Below are 24240 nucleotides of genomic sequence, written 5' to 3' on the forward strand. Positions count from 1 at the left end.
ATGCCCCAGGGATGAACGATTTATGCTTTTTCCCTTTTATACAGCATTCTCTTCTAAGATTCCCAGGTGCGAAGTCATGCCATTAACTGCTATTAACTGAATGTAGGTGATTCCTTTATTTAAGCCAGTATTTCTCAACCTCAACCATTTTAAGATGTGTGGACTTCAGCTCCCAGAATTCTCCAGCCAACCTATGTGGAGTTCAACTCGCAAAATTCCCCAGCCAGCTTGGGGAATTCATGGCCTCCTGGTCCATTCTTAATATTCAATAAGTCCTCTACAAATTGATCCTCTAGAACAGTGCTTTTCAACCTTGGCCGCTTTAAGATGGGTGGACTTCAACTCCCAGAATTCCCCAGCTAGCATGGCTGGCTGGGGAATTCTGGGAGTTGAAGTCCACCCATCTTAAAGCGGCCAAGGTTGAGAAACACTGATTTAAGCAGTTGGAAGTGAGAAGGTTGTTATAAAACCTGTTAAGTGGATTGGGGATTAAGCTGGTTTTGTGATGTCTTTTCAGTGAATAAACCCTTCTTCTTCCATTTTGTGACATCTTTACCATTTATGAGTGGGAGGAATTCTCCTGAGGAACAACCAGTTTAAAAATGGATGCTGGTCTCACCACCATCTTCAGGCCTCCAAAAAGGGGGTCAAACCCTTTGAAAGCAGCTGCGTGGCCAAATGCCCTTGAGGGAACACAATCACTGATCACCCTGCATGGAAGCTGAGCCAAAATCAACATTGGACAAGATCTGGGATTTTGCAAAGCTGCGTCCTTATGAAATTATTTCACAAGCTGCTTTCCTTTGCCAAGACTACGATGCCATTAGAAATAAATTAAGGGGACTGGCTACTTCTGGACGTTGCTGTTGACCAGGTGCAAGCTTCCTTCTTCCAGAAAGGAGCAAGTGGTCAAAATGGTCAAAAGTGGAAAAGATCTTGCTGTGTGAAACTTTCTCTGTGTCTGTCTCTCTCTCTCTCTGCATTTGATTACTGTAGTTCTTTTTTTTTTATATAAAATTTTATTGAGATTTTAAAGATTCATATTTAAAAGTTAGAAATGAAAAGGAAAATTTGAAATATTGTATTTGATTAGTTCTCTTATTCCATAGGCATTGCACTGAGGTAGGAGATCCAGGAACAGAAGTGCAAGAAATGAACATAGTCCCGTATGAATCTCTTCCTATCTCCTCAATTTTTCCTGTTCTGATATGTTTGGGAAGATGGCACGCTGGCAGAGCAACCGTGGCTCCATCTTCCCCTTGAAGTCACATTTGTACCTACCAGTTTTTACCACATTAGTGAGTGCAGAATAAATGCAGAAAGAATGTTGTCTCTGGATGCATGCAGAAGGAGACAACATGCTTCAATGTTACTGATTAATCCAGGTTTACGGGTTTGTATCAGTGTTTTTCAACCTTGGCCACTTTAAGATGGGTGGACTTCAACACCCAGAATTCCCCAGCCAGCCATGCTGGCTGGGGAATTCTGGGAGTTGAAGTCCACCCATCTTAAAGTGGCCAAGGTTGAAAAACATAGGTTTGCATGATAAAGTACTGCACTGAGCTAACAATGTTACATTTGATCCATTCTTCCCACGATAGATGTTTTTTGAGTAAGTGGTTGGTATTATAAGGATGGGAGGACACCTGTTCTCTATCAATTAAATCATGATTTGAAGATTCCACCTACTTGAAAATAAGCATATTTGATTACCACGAATCTTAACCAGAAGAGGAGTTAGAAATCTGGTTTAATTATCCTAATGCTCTCAGATATGGACTGAAACATCAGAAGGGTCATAAAGGGAAACAAAGATGTTTCTGCATCGCTTAGAGCAGTGTTTCTCAACCTTGGCAACTTTGAGTTGTGTGGACTTCAGCTCCCAGAATCCCCCAGCCAGCATGGGTGGACTTCAACTCCCAGAATTCCCCAGGCAGCATGGGTGGATTTCAACTCCCAGAATTCCCCAGCCAGCATGCTGACTGGGGAATTCTGGGAGTTGAAGTCCACTCATCTTAAAGTTGCCAAGGTTGAGAAACACTGGCTTATCGTATCTGCTTACAGACTTTCCTCTTGCACATTCTGGGGCCAAAGCAACAGCCAAAGAGGGACAACTTATATTTTTTCAGGGATGAAAAATCTGTCAGCCCAACCCACCTCACAGGGTTGTTGTGGAGAAAAAAGGAGGAGGAAGGAGCACTATGTATGTTCCCGCCCTTGAGTTATTTATAAAAAAATAATAATAAAGGTGGGATAAAAATCGAATAAATAAAAAATAAATAAATAAACTCCACATAGCCAGAAAGGTGGTGTTTTTCCCAAAGGATGACAGAGAGAATGGCATAGAAAGGCAAGTGTGATTGGGACAAATTTATATTTCCTATTTGTTTATTATTTCCCTTTATATAGCCACCTATCTCAAATGCATGACTCTGGGTGGCTTACAGCCATTTAAAAAAACTACAAAAAGAACAAAATCCAGTCTTAAAACATGTCAAAAGCATATTAAACCATTTAAAAAAAAAAAACCAAATAATGGCACTCATAGCAATTGGAAGGAGAAAATTATTAGTGAGAAACTGTACTGTCAAGTAAATCAAAGGTCTATTGGTTAATAGGAAGTTACAGCTGTTATTTGCACTAAGAAAGCCGGCGTCAAAGACATTTAATAGCAGAAAGACAGGCAGGAACGTCTCGATGAAGGGGAGTATAATTAAAGATGTGATACAGTAAGAGCACAGAGTTTTTTCTTTTTAGGAAAGCGGTACCTGTTTTTTATTCCAAAATTAGTAGGGAAGGGTTCTGACAACAGATGCATTCACCATTTATGTGCATTTATATGCATTTATGTCAGGCTCTGAAATGTTATTAAATCTGTGTATGCTTTTAATATTTTTATACACGTTACTGACGATGTAGAAAAGGAGTGCATTTTAAGCAGCAAACTTCAGATGAGAAATGGCACCGATTCAAAGTCTGCAATTTTAAAAGTCATCGGTGGGGCAAGAAGGAGGATTAGAAATGTCAGCGTCGAAATACATCCAGTGACCTTGTGGAGGGTGAGAAATCAGAACTGGAGCCAAACTTTTTCATGTTTTTCCCTCCCGTCCGTTTTTAATTGTTATCATCCCTGGGACGCGACGGAAGCCTTCCTATCAACGTTTGATGGTGGTCAAGATGGCTTGCACTGACGGATTTATACACACAGACACGCATGTCCACATGTGTCTCTGAGAATCCATTTTTTATGGGAATGGACATTGCCAGATACCCGGGGACAAGCTCGTGATGATGTCATAAGCATTGTGATGTCATTGGGTCATGATGCAAACGATGCGATTTGTGTTAGTCACGTGATGGTGTCATGGCCCCTAAGAAAACCTTCAGCCTCCACGCGTAGGCTTGAGAAAAATCTTTGCACCGGGAGCAGGGCCACTGCCGATGACGCACCCCCTTGTGCAGAGAGTTTCTATCTGCAAAGCTATTTTCTGCAAATGCCATATGTGCATATCCACTTTTCTGGGCCTCCTTCTCAATGAATAAATGAGATACAGGTTAAAATAAGAAGAATTGCAAGTTTAAAATAGCCCATTCAAACATCGATACAGTTTTTTTTCCCCATCCCATGGTTTTTTCCCCCAGATATGATGGTCTTCCAGTCCCTTGAATTCACCACTCTGAGGGCCCAGATGGAAGAAGGTTGCAAGGTCACAGCAAACCTTCACTGGGGAAAAGAGGAAATTGATGGGGAATATACTGTGCTACTGAGCAGAGAAATCTGTCCTAAATCATAGTTTGTTTTCACCATGGTATGTGTGGACCAGCGTACGTTGACCTGCTTCGTGCACACTGCATTGCAAAGGTATAAGCCGTGGTTTATAAACTGCAAGGACTTCATGCATATAGCATTCTGAGCCCAACCAAATAAATTAAGATTTTTGTGCAAGGCGTCACAAGAAAAAGGTTGCGGTAAGAAGTCTTACAGCTGAGAGCCAGTGTGGGGTAGTGGTTAAAGGTGCTGGATCAGAAACCAGGAGATCATGAGTTCTAGTCCTGCCTTAGGTGCAAAGCCAGCTGGGTGACCTTGGGCCAGTCACAATCTCTCTCAGGCCTAGGAAGAAGGAGGGCAGGGCCAACCACTTCTGAAAAACCTTGCCAGGAAAACTGCGGGGACTTGTCCAGGCGATCCCCTGGAGTCAACGTTTTGGGTTTTGAAGGCCCCAAAAAAGTCTTGAAGAGGCCAAGAACCCTACAGGGTTCAGAAGGGGATAAGATGCCGGAATAAGACTGATGAACTGATGAAAAGAGGGCAATGTTTATTAGTAGGGGGAAAAAGAATCTCATCAGTACAGAAATGAAATTGAATCTCTATTTCCTATGGCAGTGTTTCTCAACCTTGGCCACTTGAAGTTGGGTGGACTTCAACTCCCAGAATTCCCCAGCCAGCCATGCTGGCTGGGGAATTCTGGGAGTTGAAGTCCACCCATCTTCAAGTGGCCAAGGTTGAGAAGCACTGTCCTAGAGGATCAATTTGTAGAGGACTTATTGAATATTAAAAATGGACCAGGAGGCCTGTCAAATTTTGCACTGCAGCTCTTTAGATCTGCAAGTTCTGTTCCACCAGTGACCATACAGTATCTTCATGATAGGCATCTGGGAGAAGCCACCATGACATCAATGCAACATTGCGTGTGTCATGACATCATCATGCCAAGGACCCCATGCCAGTTGTCTGCGATGACGTCACGGCACACACGATGTCACGTGCCGCTCTTGCAGACACGCAAATCAACACAATACCATGAATGGTCTATGCATGGGAATGAATTCCATGGGGCCACTCTCCTGCAACAGAAATAATCAAATCTAGGGACTCCTGAAAGACCAACCATTTTATGAGAGCATATTTACCTGAAATTAGAAGTCTCTGACATGTGCAAATGAGACAATGTACATTTTTACCTTTCAATGGGAAGGCCCTCGGAGAAGAATTATAACACTGCACTGCAGAGAGATCTTAAATTCAGGACTTCCTTGGAGTAGATATACAGTAGCGCTGATCACTGAAAGAAAAAGCAGACTTTCATTTGAAAATGCTGCCTCCCTCGTTCCTCGACACCCAGGGGTTTTAGTGCGCCTTTAGCAGAAATGTCCACAGCATCTGATCAAAAAAGTCAACCCGGAACACACAACAGTGCGATGAAAGCCCTGCCTGTTTTTCAAGTGTATCGCAGTCCATGCGCTAAAAGCAGGTGGAAGTTCAATCACACTGTGGTGGCCCCAGCTTGACTTTTTTGACCATACCTTGTGGATACCCCTGGCATTTACTGGGTTCAACTACATGCCTTCAACTCTTGTGTGATGGTTGTGTTCATGGTTCTCCTGGCCCTGCTGCAAAGTATTTGAGTCTCCTTTGGTATATCCACAATACTGAGACCCCGAATGCAGGTCTTCACCTAGGCTGCCTCTCACCTTGAGTTAATCTCCTTCTCTTCTCCCTGCTGTTTTTTTTGGGAGGGGGGGAATTGTAAATCCCCCAAAGCCTTCACAACCAGGTGCTTCATTTAACCACAAGCCAGTGCAACCAAAGGCTGAGCGGGAGACCTTGACAGCAGCAAATGCGAGTTTGTGGAGATCACAAGTAAAAAGGGATGAAGCATCATAACTGGCTTTCAGCAGAGCCATGAATTGGACACCTGTTCGGTTTTCTTGCTCTTTTTTAACACAAGGGAGACCTGTGCCCTGGAACAGAAACCAAGGTAATTGTTTAATATGATATATAACCATACCCCCTGAATATGGCTCTCCTTTCTATGAAATATTATCAGTCCTGGTCTATACGATGGAGCAAAGGGATAAGGAAAATTCAGCCCAAAGGTTCTTCCATGAGAACTTTCATATGAGCGAAGGCTTTCACGGCCGGCATATGATGGCTGGTGTGGGTCTTCCGGGCTGTGTGGCCGTGGTCTTGAAGTTCTGTTTCCTAACGTTTCACCAGCACCTGTGACCGGCATCTTCAGAGAGCAGGAGCACAGACAGGAGCAGTTCTCTCTGTGCCCAGGGTGATGTGGCCCTTTTGTGGGTGTTTATAGAGATCTGAGGGGGGGGAAGGGGGGGATTGGGGGTGTGTGGGTGGGGTTGGGTTACTTGAGTGGCTGCTTGTTTTGGTGTCAGAATCTGTGTGTATCTTCCTGGGGATTAGGCAGGGGTTTTTCTTCTATTGAATTGTTAACGAGGGGCTGCTGGGGGTGATTAGCAAGTTCATTGTGTGAACTGTTCACAGGTCCTGGTGGTTGAGCTGAGTTCGTTGACCTTTTGCAGGCTGTATTTTTCAGGATTGGTAGCCAGGTTTTGTTGATTTTCAGACTCTCCTCTTTTTTATTGAAACTGTGCTGGTGTTTGTGAATCTCAGTGGCTTCCCGGTATAGCCTGGTATAGTGGCTGTTGGTGTTGTCCAGTATCTCTGTGTTTTCAAAAAGGATTTTGTGTCCAGTGTACTTGAGAGCATGTTCAGCTACTGCAGATTTTTCTGGCTGCTGTAGTCTGCAGTGTCTTTCGTGTTCTTTATAACACAGAGATACGAAACGTTAGGAAACAAAACTTCCAGAACATGGCCACACAGCCCGGAAGACCCACACCAGCCTTTCATATGAGCCCTCGAATTAAGTCAACCTGCAGTTCAGAATTGCACAGAGTATTACAAAGTTATGGATTTGTTCAGTCTTCCCTGGGGGAATCACCCTTCAAGACTGAGAATTTAGAGCAGTGTTGTCCAAACTTGGCCACTTTAAGATGAGTGGACTTCAACTCCCAGGATTCCCCAGCCAGCATGGCTGGCTGGGGAATCCTGGGAGTTGAAGTCCACTCATCTTAAAGTGGCCAAGTTTGGACAACACTGATTTAGAGCTCAGATGTCCCAGAGAAGATTGGATACCTTGGAGCAGTGTTTCTCAACCTTGGCTATTTTATGATGGGGGGAATCATTTTATGATTCCCCAGGCAGCATGGGAGTTGAACTCTGGGAGTTGAAACACTGCCTTGGAGTGTGAACCTGAAACTGGAAATCTTGGAAAAATTACAGTTTGGGGTCTTTGTGTTTGCTGGCGCACCAAAAACTCACCGGTGGGTAAAAACTTTTTGGCAGGCACAGAAGGAACAAGAGCCAAATGTTATGCTCTGGTTCTCATATTCAGTTCAGGCTTGTATGGATGAGTTATTTATTGATTTCTCTGTATTCATCCTGTCTATTTGTATACCTCCAAATCTTGTGACTCACCGCCATTGGCAATAATTAAACCGAAAAACCAAAGGATAGTTAAAATCAGGGGGGGAAATGACAACTTAGCAAAATCATGAGAGTCCAAACAACACCCGTTGTAATAACCACAAAGAGTCATTCCCTGTTGGATGTTGACAACTGTCAAAATCTTGCAGAACAGATTGCTTCCTGAAAGGGCTCCATAGCTGGCCTCAAACTGAACTCTGGGGGGGGGTGCTGTTCTATGGAGGCGATGCCAAATAGTAACCTGCTTTTGGGCCTCCCCCATTTATTTTCCATTATATAGGAGTCCATTAAGAGGGTCTCCTAAACTCTTTGATTCTCTTTCTCACAGGCTTCTTAACAGATGGACTAACAACTTACTTGTCAGGTTTCGCCCAAAGAACTCCAAGAAACAATGCAAATTCAGTTCTGCTGTGTTTATTAGCTACAACCTCTAGAAAGAAATCTCCCCAGACTGAAACCTAGCTCCCAAGCCAGCCAGCCACAACACCGTGAATGTTGTGCCAGCCTCATCCTCTTGAACTTCCCACACTCCTCCGGTGAACTAAGAACACGCTTATCTCCCTGAGCCTGGCCTTCATAAGTCCATTCCATCACATTACTTCAGATAGAAGGTTGGTAGGTCCATCTGATCCTCCACCACCATGTTTTGGAAGCATCTTTTTTCTCCCTAGAGCAGTGTTTCTCAACCTCGGCAGCTATAAGAGGTATGGACTTCAACTCCCAGAATTCCCCAGCCAGCTTGAGAAACACTGCTCTACAGAATCCTAGTGCACCCAAACCAAACCACAAAGGGCAATAAAGGTGATAACTAGAACTTTGAACCTTGATCAGTGGATAAATCTGCTTCCTCCAGTGACATTTATATAAGCTGAGTCTTAAGATCATTAGAAGGTCCTTCAGCAATAGAACCAAAGAAAATTCAGAAGACAATGTTTGGAAGAACTCTTGATGTAAGAATCCACTAAGCTCTTTGCAACCCTTGTCAAGATGTGTTTTGCTGGTTTAGAATGAGATGGAGGGAAGAATGAACACAAATGCCAACAGAGCAACTTAAAGGTTTTGTAATATACCCCTTCATGGATCACTGCCTTGTCGTGGCGAAGGGGCTTGCGTAACTCAGTGAAGCCATGAGCTATACCGTGCAGGGCCACCCAAGACGGACAGGTCATGACAGAGAGTTCTGACAAAATGTGGTCCACTGGAGAAGGAAATGGCAACCCACTCCAGGATCCTTGCCAAGAAAACCCCATGGACAATGTTAAAAGGCTAAAAGATATGATGCCAGAAGATGAGCCCCTCAGGTTGGAAGGTGTCCAATATGCTACTGGGGAAGAGCGGAGGGCAATTCCAAGTAGCTCCAGAAAGAGTGAAGCGGCTGGGCCAAAGCCGAGAGGACGTTCAGCTGTGGATGTATCTGGAAGCGAAAAGAAGGTCCGATGCTGTAAAGAACAATATTTTCTAGGTACCTGGAATGTAAGATCTATGAACCAAGGCAAGCTGGATGTGGTCAAACATGAGATGACAAGATTGAACGTCGACATCTTGGGAATCAGCGAACTGAAATGGACGGGAATGGGTGAATTTAATTCGGGTGACCATTATATCTACTACTGTGGGCAAGAAACCCTTAGAAGAAATGGAGTTGCACTCATAGTGAATAAGAGAGTGGGAAAGGCAGTAATGGGGTACAACCTCAAAAACGACAGAATGATCTCAGTGCGTATCCAAGGCAAATCATTCAACATCACAGTAATCCAAGTCTATGTCCCAACCACTGATGCCGAAGAAGCTGAAGTTGACTACTTCTATGAAGACCTACAACACCTTCTAAAACTAGCACCAAAAAAAGATGTCCTTTTCATCATAGGGGATTGGAATGCTAAAGTAGGAAGTCAAGGAGTAATCGAAATAACAGGCAAATTTGGCCTTGGAGTACAAAATGAAGCAGGGCAAAGGCTAATAGAGTTCTGTCAAGAGAACAAGCTAGTCATAGCAAACACTCTTTTCCAACAACACGAGAGACGACTCTACACATGGACATCACCAGATGGTCAATACCGAAACCAGATTGATTATATACTTTGCAGCCAAAGATGGAGAAGTTCTATACAGACAGCAAAAACAAGACCAGGAGCTGACTGTGGCTCAGATCATGAGCTTCTTACTGCAAAATTTAGACTTAAATTGAAGAATGTAGGGAAAACCACTAGACCACTCAGGTATGACTTAGATCATATTCCTTGTGAGTACACAGTGAAGGTGATGAATAGATTTAGAGGATTAGATTTGGTAGACAGAGTGCCTGAAGAACTATGGACGGAGGTCCGTAATATTGTACAGGAGGCAGCAACTAAAACCATCCCAAAGAAAAAGAAATGCAAGAAAGCAAAATGGCTGTCTGATGAGGCTTTACAAATAGCTGTGGAAAGAAGGAATGCGAAAAGCAAGGGTGAAAGGGAAAGATATAAGCAACTGAATGCAGATTTCCAGAGAATAGCCAGGAGAGATAAGAAGGCCTTCTTAAATGAACAATGCAAAGAAATTGAGGAAAACAATAGAATGGGGAAGACTAGAGATCTCTTCAAGAAAATTGGAGATATGAAAGGAACGTTTAGTGCAAAGATGGGCATGATAAAGGACAAAAAGGCAGGGACCTAACAGAAGCAGAAGAGATTAAGAAGAGGTGGCAAGAATACACAGAAGAACTCTACAAGAAAGATCTTAATGTCCCTGATGTCCACGCTGGTGTGATCACTGACCTTGAGCCAGACATCCTAGAGAGTGAAGTCAAGTGGGCCTTAGGAAGCATTGCTAACAACAAAGCTAGTGGAGATGACAGGATTCCAGCTGAGTTATTTAAAATACTAAAAGATGATGGTGTTAAAGTGCTGCACTCAATATGCCAGCAAGTTTGGAAAACGCAACAGTGGCCACGGGATTGGAAAAGGTCAGTTTACGTTCCAATTCCAAAGAAGGGCAACGCCAAAGAATGCTCAAACTATCGCACAATTGCACTCATTTCACATGCTAGCAAGGTTATGCTCAAAATCCTACAAGCTAGGCTTCAGCAATACATGAACCGAGAACTACCGGATGTACAAGCTGGGTTTCGAAGAGGCAGAGGAACTAGAGATCAAATCGCCAACATTCGCTGGATCATGGAGAAAGCACGAGAGTTCCAGAAAAATATCTACTTCTGCTTCATTGACTATGCAAAAGCCTTTGATTGTGTGGATCACAACAAACTGTGGCAAATTCTTAAAGAGATGGGAATACCAGACCACCTTACCTGTCTCCTGAGAAATCTGTATGCGGGCCAAGAAGCAACAGTTAGAACCGGTCATGGAACAACCGATTGGTTCAAAATAGGGAAAGGTGTACGACAAGGCTGTATACTGTCACCCTGCTTATTTGACCTATATGCAGAGTACATCATGAGAAATGCCAGGCTGGAAGAATCACAAGCCGGAATTAAGATTGCAGGGAGAATCATCAACAACCTCAGATATGCGGACGATACCACCCTAATGGCAGAAAGTGAAGAAGAACTAAAGAGCCTCTTGATGAGGGTGAAAGAGGAGAGTGCAAAAGCTGGCTTGAAACTCAACATTAAAAAAACTAAGATCATGGCATCTGGACCCATCAATTCCTGGCAAATAGAAGGGGTAGAAATGGAAGCAGTAACAGACTTCATTTATTTGGGCTCCAAGATCACCGCAGACGGAGACTGCAGCCATGAAATTAAAAGACGCTTGCTCCTTGGGAGGAAAGCTGTGGCAAGCCTAGATAGCATATTAAAAAGCAGAGACGTCACCTTGCCGACAAAGATCCGCATAGTCAAAGCTATGGTTTTTCCAGTAGTAATGTATGGCTGTGAGAGCTGGACCATAAAAAAGGCCGAGCGCCGAAGAATTGATGCCTTTGAACTGTGGTGCTGGAGAAGACTCTTGAGAGTCCCCTGGACTGCTAGGAGGTCAAACCAGTCAATCTTAAAGGAAATCAACCCTGACTGCTCATTGGAAGGATCGATAATGAAGCTCAAGCTCAGATACTTTGGTCACCTAATGCGAAGAGAGATCTCTTTGGAGAAGACCCTGATGCTGGGAAAGATTGAAGACAAAAGGAGAAGAGGACGGCAGAGGATGAGATGGTTAGAGAGCATCACTGAAGCAATGAGCATGAAACTGAGCAAACTCAGGGAGGCAGTGAAGGACAGGAAGGCCTGGCGCAATATGGTTCATGGGGTCACGAAGAGTCGGACACGACTTAACGACTAAACAACAACAACAATATACCTCATTCTCCATCCTTTGGTAGGTACGTCATATTTGTAGTGGGAGCAAGGTGGATTGTCCAGTCTTGAGAGTCAAGAAGAAATGGACACATATTCCACTGAAATTAATATGGGATCTTTTTCAAGACTGAGTGTGGCAGTCCTGGATTTCAAACCAGTTGCATATTCTTTCACTCCTGTGTGTCTCCACATTTGTGAACACTGCCTGAAACAAAAATTAGGTCCTATTTTTTCTTCCCTTCCCTGAGTGGAAATGCTGGAAGAGGCATTTATTTGGTGCACAAACCATTTGGGACAAACCCTGATGGTTTACCAGCCACGGCTGATGGTTTTGCACAACATGTAAGCTCAGCCATTGGGGTTTATTCAACAACCCATGATTAAACCTAATCAAGACATCATCTCATGTCTGAACATTGCGATTTTGTTGCTTTGTTCCTCGGGGGCCCAAGGAATGATGTTGTGGGTTTACAGTTCCCATCAATTCCATCTGGCTGGGGATTATGGGAGTATTCCGGGACAAATGTCATTCAGCAGGGTTGGGAAAAGCTGTCCTAGATATGCTGGTGACTATGACTGCCTTGTGATTAGCATTATTATTGTTCTTAGTGTTATTGTTATTTTCCCTAATTGCATTGATGACTATTGTTGCTAATTACTATTGCTATTTATTATTACTATTATTAATTCCTTAATTGAAGGAATGGATGATACTGTTTCTCCTTCCCTTGCCTGCAGACTCTCTCTCTCATACACACACACACACACACACACACACACACACCCCGTTTTCCTGATTTGCCCCTTGTATCTGTGCTTCCTTGCCTTTGGCACATATCATTGCAGTCCAGTGAGAAAACAGGACCTTTGTCTGATTCATCTAAGATTTTTTATCTTTGTCTTTGCAAATACCGAGCCCTGCAATAAACGTTTCTCTACAAGGATGAACTTGAGTTCAAAAGCACGCCATTTATCATTTCATTCAAAGCAAAGTTGGAACAACATTTATACATATATATATATATATATATATATATATATATATATATATATTGTCAGGCAGAGTGATAATCACAAACACTCCTGTTTGTGCAGAGCACAGCAAAAACTCCAGGAAAATATTAGCCATAAAAGCAAACGCAATGCAATGTCCATTTCTTGTTTCCCAAAGAAATCCAGTCAGAAAATATATACTAACTGGTGTTGATTGATAAAAATGCAAAATTCCATAAAATGCAAATATCATACAAAATATAAAGAAAAACACATCTTCCCATGTAATGTAGCATCCAAGACTTATTAGCAACACAAGCTTAACAAAATCTCTAGCTACAAACTCTTAGAGAAGAGGTACGCTACTTGGTACTTTGTTACAACTACGTAGCCCATAAAACCTACATAGTGGCTAACACTAAAACAACTAACAACTACTCAGAGAGGCTGACCATTTTCCTCCCCTTGTATTATAGCTCTATGCCACCCCCACTGGGTAACTAGCATACACACGCCAATAGGTGGCAGTAAATAGCACAATACACAACACACAATAACAGGTGTTTTTCACATGATCTCTGTAGCCAAAATATTATTTGTTATTGTTGTAAAGATAATGGGATGAATCCTTTCGCATGAGAAAGAAAATCCTGACAATATATATTGCATATATATATATGCAATAGGCAAAGCCAGAGTTTGGGCAGAAAGGATGGATGATCATCTAAGTGGGCTTACATAAGCCTAGTTTATTTAGTCTGCCACAATTAAGGGGCAAAGCTGGAATTCCTCTTAGCCTGTCAGCCTTGCGAGGTAGTCCAGACAAGAAGCACACCCAGAAGTATTAGCTCAAATTTTATTGTAAGGTTCCATTAACAGAATCTTGCAGGTCTGAAAGTACATCTCTCCCCTGTCGTCTTTACAGCCCAAGAAACCAGGCAGGGTTCCTTCTGAGCCTCTTGCCCCATCCACATTCCTGCTGAGGACTCAGCTGCCTCTTATCTGACCGTTGTCTAGTCTGCGGCTCTTCCTCCTGTCTCCCAAGGTCAGTCCCACAGACCATCACACAGCCATTCAGATTCACATTGGATGTGTGTCCATCACCACCATCCTCCTCCAGAAAACAGACTTTCTTCATTTTGCATTTCTCCCTTTGTTGGTGGGTGGGGAGACTGGTAAACCAAGATTCTGTATTTTCCAAAATGCTTCCTTTTCCTCAGAAGACATAGTTGCTTTGCAGCAAGACAGAGCAGAGCGGAGCAGTTCCTCCTTCTGCCAGTTCTGGCTTCATCATGAACAAGGACAGAACACATAAATGCAGTGTGTGTGTTGGGGGGGCTCTTAACCCTTCCAAATGAGCATCCAAGGGAAAGATGGATTGTTTCATCACAGACCTTTTGCTTACCATGATATTTTCTCCTTGGATTTTCCCAGCTGTTGCAACAGTGCATGGAAGCAGTCATTTTCTTGGCAACCAAATGCATTTATTTATTTTATTTATTTATCAAATTTGTCAGATAGATATAATTTGCCACGGCTGTCTTCCAGACTGTTTGCAAACTTTCCAGTTTAGCCTACAATGGTGGGGTTCCTTGGCACTCTTCTATCCAGGACTGATTGACCCAATTGTGCTTTGATATATATATCTCTAATTTTTATTAAAGAAGCTTTCAACAGAATAAAAACAATACAAATTTGAAATTGAAGAAAAGAAGAATAGGGAAAGGGAATAAGAAAGGGAAAAGGAAACAAGCAAAAGAAATAGAAAAGAAAGGGGGGGAAAGTAAAAAAGAAGTGGTTTCCAATCTTCTTAACAGTGGTTATAAGTACATTTATATCTTATTGTCTCTCGCAAAGGTTACATCATAATTTTCTTTTTTCCATAGTCTACTCTTTCTAATAATCAAATCCATAAATCACCATTTTTTTCTCTTTTCCAGCAAAAAGTCCATAAGGGGTTTCCAGTCACTAATAAATATAGTCATTGATCTTTCTCTAAGCCGGTGTTTCTCAGCCTCAGCAACTTTAAGATGCGTGGACTTCAATTCCCAGAATTCCCCAGCCAGCATGGCTGGCTGGGGAATTCTGGGAGTTGAAGTCCACGCATCTTAAAGTTGCTGAGGTTGAGAAACACTGCTCTAAGCAAATAAGTTAATTTTGCCATCTCTGCTAGTTCCATCATCTTCACCAACCATTCCTCCATTGTGGGTTTTTCAGTGTCTTTCCATTTTTTTGCATATAGTAGTCTTGCTGCAGTGATCATATATAAAAATAATCCGTAAAAAGTACTCTATTTAAAAAAAAAAAAAAAGCAGTAAATGGCAAGAGATCACTCCCAAAATCTCGCCTAGGGAAGGTTTTTCTACCCCTTCCTCTTTATTTTGTGATGCTAATGAATGCAAAATTCTGAACACAGTGGCATATTCCTCTTGATCTTTTTGTCATTGTTTTAGAGAAATAAAGCTATTAAACCTCTAGATTAATGACCCAAATCTGTTTTGGATGGCTTTAGAGGAAAAACAGCTAGTAAATTCTGAGGATTATCAGAGAATAATTTTTTTTTCCATTTGCAAGCTTTAAATTCACATCACACCTGCCAGAGATCCTGGCTGGGTTTCCAGAATATACTGTGCTAAAAATGGAGCTGGTTTGGCTGTGCTTCAGCACAATACATCAGGGGTATCCAAGGGAAGGGCCAGAAAGGTCAAGATGGTGGCCACAACCATGAGATTGAAGCCCCATCAATTATAGCTACAGCTTGACTTTTTGGACACTCCCCCCAACTCCCTGGACACCCCTGGTAGACATCATTCATAATATGTTTCTATTTGTTTGGACATAACATGCTATATGAACCCAACAGTTGTGCTTTGCTAAACCAAGTTAGGGGTTTCGCATGAACCCCCATACTAAATGGGCCTGGAACTCTAAAATGGGCTTTTGGTTCCTCTATGGATTATTCATTTATTTATTGAAAAGATTTACATGGCCGTCCATCTTATTTAAGATCACCCTGGGTGGCCAACCATCATCAAGCCATTATAAATATATTGAAAATAAAAACCAGGAAACTCCCTCCCCAAATTAAAACCCATCGCATTCCAACCAAAGTGATGAGTTAATCCCATATCACCCTACACATGTGCTGAGCTCAGCTCAACTCCCACCCTGGCTCAGTGCCTGGGGGAAGATCCAGCTCTTCACAGCCTTCCAAAAGGCTAAGCAGGAGGGGGCCTCCAGATCTTGGGGGGAGGGGGGGAGGCTGTTCCATAAGGCATGTGCTAAAGAGTAATTCTGCAATTTAGCTCCAGCTTTTGCCATTCAGGCAAAACCCAAATATTTTGGGATGACAACGATCAACATTCTCCACCAGCAAGGCCAAAGAAACTTGGGTTGCCTTGTCATTGTCCATGGATGTCCAGGATTACTTACTTGTCCATTGTCCAAGATTACTTGAAGAGCCATATTTAGAGAAGGAACTGAATAGCTGATTGACTCTGTACTCCTTTACATACCTACTAACAGCCGGTGAATGGAACGTATTGTCAGATCAGTGGAGAAAAGGATCAAGATCCTGAGAGATCAGATGGAAGATTTGCAATTAAGTCTTTGGCTCAACAAAGAGGGAACGAGGAAGTGTGTTGCAAGTTCTGCTAAAGATTTTGGGATTGTGTTCCAAGGGCCAAGGAACTCCTGCTGAAACATGATTCCCTCCTAATGGTCTTAACTGCAATCCCCATCATCTCCAGGCCATGCTGCCTGAAGTGATAGAAGATGGTATCTAAAAGTGGGAGGCCAATTTTGCTCAGGAATGGAGAATTAAGCTGTACATGGAAAACCCAGCGAGATGGCAATATCTGCTGACTTTGGTTGATCTCCACACTAAGCGGGGCCAACTGGTTAATACATGGATGGGAGACCACCAGAGCTATAGGCTAGATTGGGAAGCTGAGATACATTGCAAAGGCGTCAAGGGCAATCAGCTTCATCAAATCACCAGGGGTTGATCTGAACTTGAAGAAAGCAGTACCTTTATAGAATGAAGACTTTTTCAGGAGGAATTTGGACAAAGAAGCTTTAATGTAATGTTTTGTAATGTAATTACAAATTACAGCTGTAATGTTTTGGCATTACAGTTTGGAGGAATTGAGAGCTTCAGTTCTGTGAATTAATATAGGAGGTGCCCCAGTGCTAGTCGGTATCTTCTTAGGAAATCAGGGTTGAGATGATATGGTTCCTTCCAAATATTTTGGACTACTATGTTCCACAGCCAACAAAGAGTATAGTGGCCAGGGGATGGGTGTAGCGGTCCAGCAAAGGTGGAGGACACCAGGTCTGGAAAAACAGTCTTACAGCAAAAGATTATTTCATTTGATTTCTGTTCCCATGACAAACAGACCCTTTGGAATAATCCTTCTTTTAAAATAGATAAAACCTTTTCACTACGAGCTGAAAATCTGATCGTTACACTGGATCAGCTACTTGTTACCGATACTTTTCAGTCTTTTGAACGGTGACCAAAAGAATATAATTTGCCAAAAACTAATTTGCCGAAAGAAAATGGCAATACGTTCCATAAAACAAACCAACAGACATTTTGTTCATAACGTGGCCTCCACTGGAACAAATTCCAGCTACAATAAAAAAGGGGAACAAATAAAAGCTAAACAGCACTTACAATTACACAAATGCAGTAAAATCAAAGTACACCGTGGTATATTTACAATCACAGTAAAAATTGTACAATTACAAAACCTTAACCTGCCCAACTGCTTTTGATGACCTGAGATAGAGAATGAAGTCACTTGGAAAGGAAGGGGAGATGTCCAAATAAATATCCTTCAGCATTCCTTTGAGGATGCCCAAACACATTCAGGAGTCTTCTCCAATACCAGAGTCCAAAAGCATCAATAATCTTCCTCTCCTGCTTCTTCAAAGTTCAACTTTTGCTTCCATCAAGTGTCACAGGGAAGACCATGGCCTGCACATCTAATCTTTGAAGGTGCAGACCAGTGTTTCTCAACCTCGGCAACTTTAAGATGGGTGGACGTCAACTTCCAGAATTCCCCAGCCAGCCATGCTGGCTGGGGAATTCTGGGAGTTGAAGTCCACCCATCTTAAAGTAGCTGAGGTTGAGAAACATGATCCAGAAGCTTGTTCTTGATCATCCAGACCATTGACTGGAAACTACAGAGAAGTAGATTCAGGTTAAATCGTCGGAGAAATTGCAGACAGTAAGAGCTTCAACCAGATCTCATGAAGAGATCTATTCCTCTTTGCTAGGAGTCACCAAATTGAGACTGGATGGCCATTTGGCTGAAATGTTTTAGTGGATCCTGCCCCAAGCAGAGGGTGGACTGGGTGAGCCGTAAGGTCACGTCCAACTCTATGATTAAAATGAAATATAGTTAATATGGTTACTCCTTGGTCCTGTGTTTTTTTCCTTCTGCCCTATTATTAACCATATTTTGATAAGGTTCCAGTAGAAGGGAATCTCTAGCTCAGGGCTGAACTGTGGAGTCCTTGGAGCTCTCTGATCTTGGTGGTTTCCTTGCAGATGTTTCATTACCCAACTAGGGGATGTCATCATTTTGGCATGGAGTTTGGGAAATCTCTGGGGGTAGTGCCAGAGAGTATAGGGCGCAACACTTGTAAGGCATAGATTCCCCAAGGCACTTGGCATTATTTCTAGGTGTATCACTTGGGTTCCCACTGTATAGTCTCCTCGGCAATGCTGAACTTCCCATAAATCTTCCAGTTCAGATCACCCCCATAATATTCCAGAAGAAACAAGCAAGTTTCACAGAACCTGATTTGGGAAAGATGAGTGGATCTTTTTAATGCCAAAACAATGTCCGCTGCACATTCCCATGATCCAGGAGATCTTTGGCACCAATTCTCCTTGCTTCCTGAGAGAGGAACTTTGATTTTTTTTTTTTAAGCAAGGCAACCGTGGGCCGGAGAAGAGTAGAAATTAATCAAAAGCGCTCTCTCTCGCCACATTTAGAGCAAAGCAGTGTGGCATTTCCCATTTTTCTTCCTACGTCTTGAGGCTCTATAAAACTCCACCTGAGAAGCAAAGCAACTCATTAGCTTTGCTAAATGCATGCCCTGAATTGCCTTCCCACTTGCTGCAAATGGAAGGAGTGCGATCAAACGGCCTTTTCATTACCTGATCTAAGATTCATGGGCTCGGCTTCTTGCACAGGGGTCCACAAACGGGGGTGCAAAGCTTGAGGGCGCCTCATTGGATTCAAGCATAAGGGGGGCTGCTTCATAAAGCTGTGTTCTGTACAGACATGGATGCTCAGGTATGGCAAACAGGGGAGATTCTTAGTTGTCGTGGTACAATGGGACCAGATTCCCCAAAAGGAAGAACATTGTAATCAAGAGAAAGTAAACGTTTCCTACTAGCTCAGCTACCTGCGAGATGACAACCCTAGGAGAGAGGACCTCCTTAATAAGACTGGGAGACCCCAAAATGCACTGCTTTGGCCAGTCCAATGAATTTTCACCTGCTTGACTTGACAGAATGAGAAGGCAGAAGCCAAGAGATTGGGGACAATTCTTCCCATCACCAGGATAGACTTTCTGGTCTGCAGCTACTGCTGATAGGAGCTGGTGATGGAGAACATTCAGAGAGCCACACCTTGTCCAGGAGTTAAAGCCTGGTGGAATGGATTTGGCCTGCGGGACAGCAGTATTTTAACCACAGCCAAGGAGCTGTTGTAGAGAGCCATGGGTATAACCTTGGAGAAACTATGCAGAGACAGTTACAAAACCCAAAACATGTTTAAGCCCAGAAAACAAAGAAGGTGTTAGGGAAAAAAACTCAGACTTGCTCTGCCCTAACTCGTTCGGGTATAAAAAGGAAGGAAGGGGAAACACAGTCAGGCATTCAAGGTTCTGTTCCTCTAGCCCAGTGTTTCTCAATCTCAGCGACTTTAAGACCTGTGGACTTCAACTCCCAGAATTCCCCAGCCAGCTGGCTGGCTGGGGAATTCTGGGAGTTGAAGTCCACAGGTCTTAAAGTCGCTGAGATTGAGAAACACTGCTCTAGCCTATCTGGATAAAGTGGAGTTCTAGTCAAACTTCTAATCTGTTTCCTGGCCTGGCTTCCCTCAAGGGCTGACAGCTATGCATCTGGGAGCAACAGATGGGCTCTGTAATGCCTCAAACTCAGGAGGAGAAAAGGAGCTTTGGAGTGCATGAGGAGGTTTTGTAGAACCTCTTGGCCACTCCTTAAACCAGTATTTCTCAATCTTGACCACTTTAAGATGTGTGGACTTCAACTCCCAGAATTCCCCAGCCAGCAATTCCGGGAGTTGAAGTCCACACATCTTAAAGTGGCCAAGATTGAGAAATACTGCTCTGGATGACTGAGAACAAGCCCTCTCTTTCTCCTACATGACAACTCTTTAGATATCTGAAGACTACTAACTCATCTCCCCTCATTTTTCTCCTCTGCGGGCAACACACCCATTCCTTCACTGCCCCTCTTGGTTTTCACTTCCTTCACCACCTGGATAGCTTTCCTCTGAACTCAGTCCAGTTCAGTGATGTCCTTTTGAGATCATGGTACCCAGGACTGGACATTCAGCTCCTTTCACACAAGATAGACAGGAGTGGAACAAGAATTCCCATGTGGACTCTGTGTTCCTGTTAATTTATCCCCAAATAGGCTGGCTGGGGAATTCTGAGAGTTGAAATCCACACATCTCAAAGTTGCCAAGTTTGAGAAACTCTAGTCTAATGTCATAGCAGAATTATTATCAGCCAGAGGCAAAGAGGAGTGAATCAATCATTATGGCTCCTGTGATCTGCTTGACAACGGGCTTCCTTTCTCTACAGCCAATAAAATGAATTGCCATTCTTCCAGAAAGACGGGCTGAAGTATTAGGTGCTCTCTCTCCAACCCATTCCTTAATTTTCCTTATGTATAATGCAAAAGAACAGGGTTTTGACTTTCCTTGTTCACCTGCAGAAGAACCCAATCATAACTTTCCATATTTACTGTATATGCACAAAGCTTGGGCCACGACTTAAAATCAATGCAGCATAACTCTCCGGGGCTGAATGGAAAACAACTGCAGAAAATTCATATGTATCAGAATGCCTCATTGATGGATATAAAATATAAAGAGTTGATGCTGAAAGAGGTCCCCTCTATTGACAGAAGCACAATAGCAGCTTCATTTTGGACAATAGAGTGCTCTAAAGATTTAGTGGGCTGTTTGAAGGGGGTTGCTGCTTGGTTACCTAAAAATAAAATTTTCAGAGATTTACTGATGAACCCCTGAAACCTTCAGGTTAGATCTCATAGCAACACACACAGAGAGATACACACACAAAATTGTTGGGCCATTTTAATAAGCCAGAGAAAGGAAACCCTATAAAGAGCATTGTACTTAATGCGTGAAAACCATTAATCGATCAGTATATGCCCTAAATGGCTCTCTCGCTCTCTACTATGTACTTCACAAAAAGTTACGAATGACTCGTGCTGCCAGACAAGATTCCCACCCACTTCAGGAGATTCTAAGACTTCAAATGTGCTTGAATAAGAAAACGAAGTTGATTTTATTACAGATAAAATCCTCTGCCCATTTTTGTCTGGCAAGAGAGACTGAAGTTACTTGCTAAGGATGCCACGTGGGTCGGAGGCTCAACTCTGAAGCCCATGGGTGAATCTCAGCACCCCAGACATTTGAGTAAGATTTTGTAGGTGAAACATGCACTAGCATGAAGCTTCTCTCTTACAATCCCTACATACAAGACATGATTACGGGTCCTACACATGTAAATTCTGTGATGACTATTCCTTGAGCTGGAGATGTTAACAGCTCACTCCAAATCACTCTGGAATTTGGCAGCTATTTCCAGCTCTGAGTGGTGGGATTTAGGTGGACTACCAGAGGAACCTCAAATGATGCAATTGCTAACTAATCCAGGGTGCTACAACTTTCTTCTCATGAACATTAGCCAAAGGTTTCACCGTAAATGGAGAAATGTGACTACAAGCTTTCAAACTGCTACCAGAAACAAGAAGTAGAAGAGACATGGAAGAGAAGTCAAAGCTACTGACGTACCAAATCTCCATAGCTATTTTTAGAACTCTCCCATTCCTTCCACCTACCATCCCCTTTCGTTCTTTGATTGATTTTTTTTTCCAGCCATCTTACATTAAACAAGTGCAGGAGGTGACCTCTTGTCTTTCACCTCAAGGCATTTCCAGTCTGAAATAAGGGTATGCATCTGGACAGGTAGCCAAGTGATCCAGAATACAAAAGGCTAAACATCTTCTCTGGGTGTTGAAGGCTCCAGGTGAGTCAACAGAATGATGCTACAAAGAATGAAGTTATTTCTTTAAGCAGAGAGGGGAGAAACAAATATTTCTGACACTTGCCTATCACGCTCAGTTAAGGACCACTGTCTTCTCCTAGAAGGATCTATATCTTTTTGTAAGCACAAAGACAGCGAGAGAAAGAAAGAAAGAAAGATGGGGCATACACCCTTGTCCACATTATCAGTCAAGAAAAGCAAAAAACTGCCCTCAACCCACAAGAGCTTTGTCAACATTTTCTTTTCCTTTGGGTGAATTTGGGAAGCAAATTCTCTTTTATCAAGTTGAATGAGAAACTCAGCTTGAAACTCAAAAGTGGAGCTTTGACACGTGCACATGTGCGTGCACGCACATCCTTCCTCCTTCCTCCCTTCCTCCCTTCCTCTCTCAGCACCACCAATGCAAACACATTTAAATCAAAAGTTTAAAGAGGTGTTAACTGACTGCATCCTTCTTGAAATTAACTCACAAAACTCTTGGCACCCACAACAGATCTTAGGTTCAATTTGAACTGCAACATTCTAATGGGGTCAGCATTTCATAGCTTTCTACTGGGTAGAGAAAATTGATTTTAGCTTCCAGGTGCATATACAATTCATTGAGGCCCTAAATAGCAGCTACTTCTATTCAATGATTGGTTCATTGCTCTTGGAGTTGATAATATGTAGACCAGGGTTTCTCAACCTTGGCAGCTTTCAGATGAGTGGACTTCAACTCCCAGAATTCCCCAGCCAGCCATGCTGGCTGGGGAATTCTGGGAGTTGAAGTCCACTCTTCTGAAAGCTGCCAAGGTTGAGAAACCCTGATGTAGACTAAAAAGGCTAAGTGGTCCATTGCATTCAGGCAGTTGTCATGTGAAGTAAAACTGTGAGTAAGTCCAACTGAAATCGAGGGATCTTACTTCTGAGAAGATGTGAATTGCATTGCAATGCCATTTGCCACCACCCCTGCTGTTGTTGATCTGAAAAGTGTTGTTGATTGAAAACTGTGTCTTTGGAGTGCCACAGCACCTGGGGGAGCTCAGGTTTTAGTGGGAAAGGTTTTACTGTGGGGCGGGGGGGGGGTATATAGGAACATAGAGTTGGAAAAAATACTGAAGGAGGAACCAAAATCAACAGGGACTTGAAGACTTTCCTGATGAGGAAAGGCTACACAATTTGTGAGTCTTCAGCTTAGAAAGAAGGGGGCCAATGGAGAAGGGGGTCAACAGCATCAAATGGCAGGTGTAGCCATTGCAATGAAACCTGTGCTACCTTTTATATGTAGCTAACAAGGATAATGCATGTTAAAAAGGGGTGGGACTTTAGACACCTTTATGGGCCCACCATTTTGATGCTGTTGACCTGCCCTGGAGATACTCCTGGATGGAAACATGATTGAGGTGTATAAAATCATGCATGGCTTGGACAGAATGGACATGGAGAAGTTTTACTCCCCCTCTCCAAACCCTAGGGCCAGGAGGGAACTGAATGAAAGGAGATTTAGAACAAGCAAAAGGAAGCCATTCTCCACCAAGCACAGAAAGAATGTGGAATTCATTTCCTCAGAAAGGGATGACGGTCACTCCCCTGGAAGGCTTTAAAGGGGGAATGGATAAATTCATGGAGGACAAGACTATCAAGAGCTATGAGTCTTGAAGACTCCATGTAACCTCCCACTGAGGGTCAGCCTGCTTCCAAGCCCCAGCTGCAAGGGAACAACAGTGGGAAATATCTCCTCCTCTCACTTGCAAGCACCTCAGAGGCATCTAGTTGCTATTTTCTAGACACATCCCACCTCATCATCATCTAATGTGTTCTGGCAGAAACAACCAAGAGTTTGATGACACCTTAAAGCCTGAGATGATGGCTCTTCTCCCATGACATGTTTAACCAAATCAGGTGAAGACCTAGCAAATACTAGGTTTAATTAGGTTACCTTTGGGTTGACCCTTTGTGGCTTACATGTGCCATGAAACCCGGCCCTTTTGTTAGTTTCTGATTCAATGGCTTGTGCAAACTTAGAAAAGGTTTAATTTAGTAAAGACATGTGGATACCACCAGGGCACTCCATGAATGAATGAATTAATTCAATTCATTCATTCATTCATGGTTGTTGTTGTTCAGTCGTTAAGTCGTGTCTGACTCTTCGTGACCCCATGAACCATATCGCGCCAGGCCTTCCTGTCCTTCACTGCCTCCCTGAGTTGGCTCAGTTTCATGCTCATTGCTTCAGTGATGCTATCTAACCATCTCATCCTCTGCCGTCCTCTTCTCCTTTTGCCTTCAGTCCTTCCCAGCATCAGGGTCTTCTCCAAAGAGATCTCTCTTCGCATTAGGTGACCAA

Source organism: Python bivittatus, unplaced genomic scaffold (assembly GCF_059951505.1).
Source record: "Python bivittatus isolate LINGU-HERP-01145 unplaced genomic scaffold, Pbiv_v1 ctg000610_np1212, whole genome shotgun sequence".
Taxonomy (NCBI): Eukaryota; Metazoa; Chordata; class Lepidosauria; order Squamata; family Pythonidae; genus Python; species Python bivittatus.